This window comes from Phoca vitulina, unplaced genomic scaffold (assembly GCF_004348235.1).
Source record: "Phoca vitulina isolate PV1807 unplaced genomic scaffold, GSC_HSeal_1.0 scaffold2, whole genome shotgun sequence".
Classification (NCBI taxonomy): Eukaryota; Metazoa; Chordata; class Mammalia; order Carnivora; family Phocidae; genus Phoca; species Phoca vitulina.
The window spans coordinates 25,109,055-25,117,548 of NW_022589705.1; the positions used below are offsets into that span (position 1 = coordinate 25,109,055).

At 43.7% G+C, this 8,494-nt stretch overlaps 1 pseudogene; it reads right to left on the reverse strand.

Moving 5' to 3' along the window:
* Positions 1 to 1,574: 1,574 nt before the first annotated feature.
* On the reverse strand, positions 1,575 to 2,116 carry LOC116644737 (annotated as a pseudogene).
* Positions 2,117 to 8,494: the final 6,378 nt, after the last annotated feature.

The following is an 8,494-nucleotide window of genomic DNA, read 5'->3' on the forward strand; positions in this document are numbered from 1 at the left end:
ATTTCCCTCAGGCAGCTGTGATTGCCCTTAGTCTTCTCCTAGTCCCTCCCCAGCCCTCCATCAGCTCTAGTTGCTATGTCTTCAGGATCTGGTAGCCAGAGTACACCTATGGGGCAGAGTCATCTCTGGAGGCCTAGCAGCCTGGGGCCCAGCCCTTTATGTCTAAGCTTTGGGTGCTTTTTGGCAGTTGTGGGTTCCTTGAGATTGGGGAGGGCACTGCAGAACAGGGGTGGGGGGCTAAGGGACTGTTGGAGTAAGGAGCTGTGTCCAGGGCTGAGGCTGACTCATGGGATGCTAGTCCTTTAGTCCACAAAAGTTTACTGATATTACCTAGGTTTTGTTTGGTCTTTGAGGGCAGGGATGCCAGGTCTGTGCTTTAGGCACACTGAAATACTAGCAGTTCCTGCCTGTGTCCTGTATCTCTTATCCCCAGAGCTTTATACATGCTATTTGCTCTGCCTGGAATGCCTTCCACCTCTCCTTTTCCCTGCCAATTCCTTTTCATTCTTCAGGTCTCAGCTTGCCTGTTGCCTGACTCTGTACCCAAGGCTGGGTAGGGGACATTTGCTGGTTAACTCTTCACTTCCATTTTCCCTCTTTTCTTGCAGGAAGTTCTTGGACTTCCCATTCGGGAAATCCATTCCTCCCCCATAGTTAGCCTCCTAGTTAGTATTACTGACACCCTTCCCTCCAGCTCCAGGCAAGGGTCTGATTGTTTAAGCCAATTGTCATGTCTCATTCTACTTATTAACTATGATCAGTTCAGGTATGTAAGAGTATACTCAGAAACAGTGAACCAGGGCGCCTGGGTGGCTCAGTTGTTAAGCCTCTGCCTTCAGCTCAGGTCATGATCTCAGGGTCCTGGGATCGAACCCCGCATTGGGCTCCCTGCTTGGAAGCCTGCTTCTCCCTCTCCCACTCCCCCTGCTTGTGTTCCCTCTCTTGCTGTGTCTCTCTCTGTCAAATAAATAAATAAAAAATCTTAAAAAAAAAAAGATTAAAAAAAAAAAGAAAGAAACAGTGAACCAAGGAGAAGCTAGATGCCTTAAGAGTTACCAGAAGAGCCACCTTCTTTTCTAGAAACAGAATGAAAAAGGATGTAGATATGCGGCCTGGCTGTGAGCAACCTAGAATTTAATAGAGAGGCTTAAAGGGGTGACAGTCTGGTGGGAATACAGGCTAGGGAACTTAGCCTCTATCATTAAAAATAGGGTATTTTGGCTCCCATATTTACTCTTTACTCTTCCAACTTTTTCAGGATCTTGGGCAAGAAAGAGGGGTGCTATTCATGGAGGACCCTTTGGAGCCCCAACAAAATCTTTGCATACACATACACATACACACATGATCTTTGGGGTCATTTTAATATACTCTTTGGATCATATTCACCTACTTCTTAATAGAAATTAACTTTTAAAATTTATATTACAAATATTTTCCCATATATTTTCTCTGTGGCCTTAGTGGTACAAAAGTTGTAAAGTTTATAGTCAAATACACCTTTCATATTTTTTTTCCATCTGTCACAAATCTGTTTAATTCAGGTAGGTGGCAGGATGTTCCACTATGATTAATTAGTCCAGGGACCTGTCAACACTAGGTAGAGAAAAGAAGCCACCATCATTCTTTCAGGAGTAGCCTCCATTGGTGGCCTCATTGTGAGGGGACACTATGGATCCCCGGATGCTGTGGATAGATTCCTTCTTAGGGTTGATCCAGTGTCTGATGTTAGCTCAGAAAGTGATGGAAGGTAGCAGAGTAAAGGGTAACAATACTTCAGGGTATTGAGTCTTGATGATTCCATGGGTTTTCTGGGTGGTCTTCTAGTGTAAGAGTATCTATCTCACTTTTGTTCTTGAATGTCCCTGTGTAGTGGTTGTACAAGGCTGCTAAGCAGAAATCCATGTCATCCTTTGGTATCTCAGGATCAAAAAAATAAACCTCCTGCCTCATGAAGGTGACTGTGGGAGTTGATCTGAGCTGACTCCAGGGTTCCTGTTGCTGAGCAAGGTGAGTTGGGCTCTTAAAATGACAGTTTCTTGGAAGCCCAGAGTTTTCCCAAGTAGGAATCATTATCCAATGTAGGGTGCTGGAAAGGGTCTCTGGTGAAAGGCATGGTAAAGTGCAGAGTGAGACGCTGGTCTGAGGGTCTTTCATCTTTTTTAGAGCCTCCAACTTTCCAGTCTTTGTTAGGAAGATCTCCCCTATCCTCAGTTTATAGTATAGTCTTCAAAGTTTTCTTGCAATATTTTTTTTCACTGTTTTGCTCTCCATATTTTTATCCATTTGGATTTTTTTATGTGTAATATATAAGATTAGAGTCCATTTTACTTTCTTCCATGGGGATAATTCATAAATATGGCTGTCGATTATGGATTTTCTATTTTGTTTTACCAGTTTTTCATTTCTGTTTGACTTTATAATCTGTTCTATACGGCAAGACTAACTGTTCTTTTTATGTGTTTCTTTGTTATTTTCAGTCATTTTTCATGTGAATTTAAAGATAATTATGAAATTTCATTAAAATTATTGTTTAGATTCTAATTGGAACTAATTCAATGTACATATTAGTCTGAGGAAGCTGACTTTTTAAACTAGGAGGGTCTTCTTCCCCAAGAACATAGCGTAACTTGCCATTATCAAGATCTTGTTGTATATATTCTAATACATTTATTTCATTTAAGCCTGTGTCTTTCTTATTAAACAGATCTCTAAGTGTATTATAATTTTGGTTGCTTAAATGTAATACTTTACTCATTTCTTTTACTAATGCTTGCCAGTAGAATAAAGTTACAAAATTTTTTAATGTTTATCATATATTCATTCGGCCACCTTACCAAAGAATGTAAAGTTACATGGTAAGATTGGGGACTGGGTGGGAATTGAATGTGTTGGGGTCTGTGGGGACAAGGCTGGGTTGGCCTGGAGCCTGAGAGTATTAGGAAAGGAAGCAGACCAAGCACTAGAAGAAGAATTGGTTGTGTGTTCAGGGCATTGTGTTAGTAGGAGTCTCGTCCACTGTGAGCAGCTGTGAGTAATAGAAGTCTAAAAAACAGTGGAGTACTTAGAATAATGTTTATTTCTCTCTTACACAAAGAAGTCTATTATAGGCAATTCAGGCTCTGTAGTTCCCAGGAATCCAGACTACTTCTAGCTTTATATTCTGCTATCCTTCAGATGTAGTCCTCATCATTATGGTCTAAGATGAACTCCAGGCATCACATCCATGTTCCAGTAGAAGGATGGAGGAAGGGGAAGAAGAGACAAAGGGCATATCATAGGTATATCATAAAGAAATTTCCCAGAAGCTGCCACACAATAACTCTACTCACCTTATTGAACAGAACTGAATAATATGGTCACGTCTAGCTCCAAGGGATGCTGGGAAATATTTTTATTCAAGATCAAAATTCTAAAGATTATAAGGATTTTTTATTCCAAATCAGGATTCTAAAATAGTGATAACAGACATTGGGATTGGCAACCAGCAGTCTCTGATGCAGGTATGTTTGTGGGGAGGTGCGGGCGTGTGTTTTCTTTTGTAGCCCTCAGCTGCTAGTGCAGAAAGGAGAAGGAGAAGTTGAATGGAACATGGTGCAGAGGATTGCGGGTCAGCAGAAGAAAAGGAGTGCAGGCATAGAGAGTGTGGATGAGAGAACAGTTTTGTTGGAAAGGAAAGAAGGCTGGGGGACGATGGACTGGTAGAAAGATGAGGGATCAAGGGATTAGTGATCTCAGAGAGGCTGAAAAGCAGATGCACAGCTAGATGGCTGGGAGACCATGTCAGAAAATGGCGTATTTGTGGGGCACCTGGGTGGCTAGTCAGTTAAACATCCTACTCTTGTTTTCAGCTCAGGTCATGATCTCAGTGTTGTGAGATCGAGCCCCATGTTGGGCTCTGCACTGGGTGTGGAGCCTGCTTAAGATTCTCTCTTTCCCTCTCCCTTCCTCTTAAAAAAAAAAAGTATCACTTCATAATGAATAAACCAATAATTAAAAAAAAAAGAAAGAAAATGGTGTATTTGGCAGTGACAAGAGGAACAATGTGGCTGTGGCAATGGGTGATGGATGTGGAAGGGTGATCAGGGTCATTCAATGTAAGGAACGTAATGAATGGCATTGGAGGGTTCTCCCCCTGTACACTGAACCACTCCAGGAGGATAGCAGGAGTAGGGAGACAGAGAAATGCAGGGAAGCTGGTGTAGTTAGATAGTGTGAGCCCCAAAGGAGTTACACTGGAGGAGAGTAATGGTCTTGAAACACACAGGAGTCTGAGGACACTGATCCCACCTTGGGGCTTCATCTGCTAAACCAGGTAGATACATAGGCATGAGCGAACAAGAAGTCATCCCTCAGGATGGCTGTAGAAGATGCTTGTGATCAGGGGATAACTGTGTCTCAGGGAAGTCCAAGAAGAGAAGAGAGCCTTCTGTGATAAGGTGAAGGATGAAGGATTGATTTGCCATGGAATGAAGGATTCCAGTGGTCACAGAGGGAAATTTTGCAGGAAAGAGGAGCAATTGGTGTTTGGGAGAAGAGCCATGGGACAGTATGGGGTTGAGAATGTGAGAACAAATGAGAAGTTTCACATTTTGGACAGTGACCTAAGTCTACAAGATGTAACATCTAGGCATAGTGAGTCCACACAGATCTCTGGGGTCAGGTTGTCTTGGGGAAGACCCAAGCTGTGGCTCCAGAGTGACTTGGGCTGCTGGCTGTGGGTCAACTCAGGGATGGGTTCTGGGTGGTCAGAGATCACACCAGGAATTTCCAACGACCTAAATGTGGAGCAGTTGCTGGCTAAAAAGAGATCCTTTCCTTCCTTGGAAGCCTCCCTTGCCTAGCTTCTAAGGCTTCCAGGATAAAGTTTGAGCTCAGAAACAGCCATCACTCACCCTGCCAGCTGCTAGAAAGAGCTCTGGCTGCCCAACAATCCTGAGAACCATGTTCTTCTAACATTTATTTTGATTTAAAATCTTATGTTTGAGATGGACTTTTCACTCTTGACAGTGGGCTGGGTTTAGCCTATTCATTAGGTGTGGAACTCCTGGCTTGTGGTTAATCCTGATTGGAAAACAGTATAAACACATTTCCTGGTAAATGTATAAATATATATAGATGTTGGTTGTTCCCCTCCCTACCACTAACATACACTGTAGAAGCAATTTGAAGCAATTTAGATGTGCTCAGCATCTGGCCATCATAAAAGGTTTCGAATGAGTCATGATTTTGCACCAACAGAGAGGGCTTGTCTTGCTTGTGGAGAGAATTGTATTTACCTCTCGTTCTGCTTGTGACTCTCTCTATTACTTTATGATGATCAGTCTGATTTGTGTGTTAAAGAGACTGGTGAGATAAGGATTTAGAGAAGGGAAGCAAAGAGAGGAGAAGGAGGGCCCAGACAGCTACATATTCAAGGCAAAACAACCAGTTTTGGGGAGAGTGACCTGTTTTTGCTTTTGAGAAGCCAGAAAAAACAAACAAACCTAGTGGAAAGAGCCTCATTTTGTGAGTTAGGAGATGACCTCTATTAGCTATAGGCAACTCAATCTCTTGGCACCTCAGTTTGCTCATCTGATAAGTGGACCCAGTAATGATTGCCCTATCCAGTTGAGAGAGGAAAGGAGAGCTCTTGCTTGAGAGCACTGTTGGGTGCCGGCTGTGGTGTGGGCTCCTTAAATATGCCATCTCATTTAATGCCCAAGAGAATTCCATGAGGGAAGTGGCATTAAGTCATTCTTCAGCTGAAAGAACTGAGACATGGAGAGTCTAAGTGGCTTGACCAAGATCAGCTGAAAGAACTGAGACATGGAGAATTTAAGTGGCTTGACCAAGATCATAAAGCTTATCAGGACTCAAATCCACATCTGTCTGGCTCCAAATCCTGTGTTCTTCCCATTACTTCATGCTGACAGTGAGGTCAAAGAACACATTCTAGTCTCCTCCCGGGGAGGGGAAAAGCACCAAGTGGCTTCCCAGTTGTAAGGCCCAAGATGTCCCTGGGTCCTTGGCCCCCACAGAGAGCCCAACCAAGCCCAGTTCTGCTTCCTCAGAGCCCTGCTCTCTGCTGTGGGAGCAGGTGGGTTGTTAATCTGATAAACGGCTTCCTGCTGAGGTGGGAGCTCGAACTAAAGGGCTGCTGAATTGCCCTCCAGAGTGGCAGGTGGGAGACTCCAGTGCTTTCACCCACAGAATTGTTTTAGGACTAGTGGAAAGAGCCTCATTTTGTGATAGGAGATGACCTGTACTAGCTATAGGCCAGTGGGAGACCTGGCTTTGCCTCTTGCTAGTATGTGACCTTAACTTGTCTGCCTTTCAGTTCCCCCATCAGTGCAATGTGGGTAGAAATGCATAGCTTAAAGGGTGGATGTTGTGTGTATTAAGTGAAAAAATGTGAGAAATGTGCCTAGCACTTTTGTCCTACATTATATACCACCAAGTAAAAGGTGGCTGTTGTTTCCATGGAGGAGGCGGGCGACTTACAGGGGTGCTGTTCAGGCGTTGAGTAGTTTTTGTGTCCCATCCCTTACATCCATGTCATAGCCAGTCATTTATTCTAAATACCCTGTGTCAGCTTCTGGGGAAAAGCATGTGTGACACAGGCAGCATCCTTGCCTCCGTAGAGCTCACACATGGCAGGGAAGTCTCTGGTCCAGTCACAGAGGGCACAGGGTCTATGAATCTGAGCTTGCCTGGCCCAGTGGGGTCTCTGGGTTCAGGCATGGAACTTGGAGAAAGGGCTCATTGCCGGTCTCCTTGCTAGGAAGCCCAAGCTCCAGCTATTCTGGGGATTGGATAGGCGTAGACACAGAGTTCACCCTTCTAGGCTTTCCAGATCTTCCATGATCCAGCCCCTTTCCATCCCGCTCTGTTCATTCCTCAACATCCAGCTAGCAGGCTGTTCCTCATGAGTCCCCAGACACACTGAAGCTCATTCCCGTCATTCCCATCTCACTGATTTTGTCTGCAATTGAACCACTACCGTTGTACTTCTTAGCCATAGCTAGCTCATCTCTCAAGCCCAGCTCTCATTCTGCCTCCTCCAGAAAGCTTTCCTTAACTTCTGTAGCACATGCTGACCTTTCTTTCAGATCTCCCCATTTTAGTGACTATTCATTAATTATCTTATACATTAATTCATTCAATACATTGACAAGTCTTACTTGTTCTGTATGAAAAATACTTCCCAACTCCATCTACTTCTCTGCATCTGTACTGCTACCACCCTAGTCACCTCTTGCTTGGATTTTTTTTTTTTTTTTTTTAAAGATTTTATTTATTTTTATTTGAGAGAGAGAGAATGAGAGAGAGCGAGTACATGAGAGGGGGGAGGGTCAGAGGGAGAAGCAGACTCCCTGCCGAGCAGGGAGCCCGATGCGGGACTCGATCCAGGGACTCCAGGATCATGACCTGAGCCGAAGGCAGTCGCTTAACCAACTGAGCCACCCAGGCGCCCTCTTGCTTGGATTTTTTTTTTTTTTTTTTAAGATTTTATTTATTTATTTGAAAGATAGAGAGTGAGCAAGAGAGAGAGCATGAGCAGAGGGAGGGGGAGAAGTAGACTCCCCTGCTGAGCAGGGAGCCCGACATGGCTTGATCCCAGGACCCTGGGATCTTGACCTGAGCCGAAGGCAGTCATTTAACCGACTGAGCCACCCAGGCGCCCCATCTTGCTTGGATTATTAAATACTCTTGTAACTGGTCTCTTTGTTCTCACTTTGCCTCTCTCCAACTCCTCTGTACTCCATGGAACATTTAGTGATCTTTCATAGATGTAAATTAGCTCTAGTCACTCCCTGGTTTACAGTCTTCCAGTAGTTTCCCAGACTCACCACAGCTCACAGGGCTCTGTTACTCTGGTCCATGTGTGCCTTCCCAACCTCTTATCCCATATTCCTCTTGTTCAATCTGCTTCAGACACCTCAGCTTTCTCTCTGTTCCCCCAAAAGGCCAAACCATTACCACTACCTCAAAGCCTTTACACTTTCTGGGCCTTCTGCCTAGAATGGTCTCAGCTCCTCAATGCCTGCCTCCTTCTCATCACTCAGCATGCTGTTTAACAGTAACTTCAGTGAGATCTTTCTTGAACACCCCATACAAAGTAACTCTTTAAGTCACACTTTATCTCATTACACTATTTCTTTTATATCATTAACATTTTCTGAACTGACCTGCTTTCTTTGTACTGTCTCCTTCTTCCCACTAGATAGGAAGTGCCTCCAGAATAGAAACAGTATCTGTCTGGTTCACTGCTTTATCCTCAGAGTTTGGAATAGTGCTTAACATGTATGAACCCAAAAACCATTGCTTAATAATTTATTAGATGGGTATTAAATGTCTTCTATATATGAATCACTGAGAATCAGTAATTACTACCACTGATTAAAAATACAAATTTGTATCCTTGAAACAGGATTTCACAGAGATGGTCTATGAAACTCTGGTGGTTTATCAAGGAGTTTGCAAGTGGTTTGATGATTTTAGAGGAAAAAAT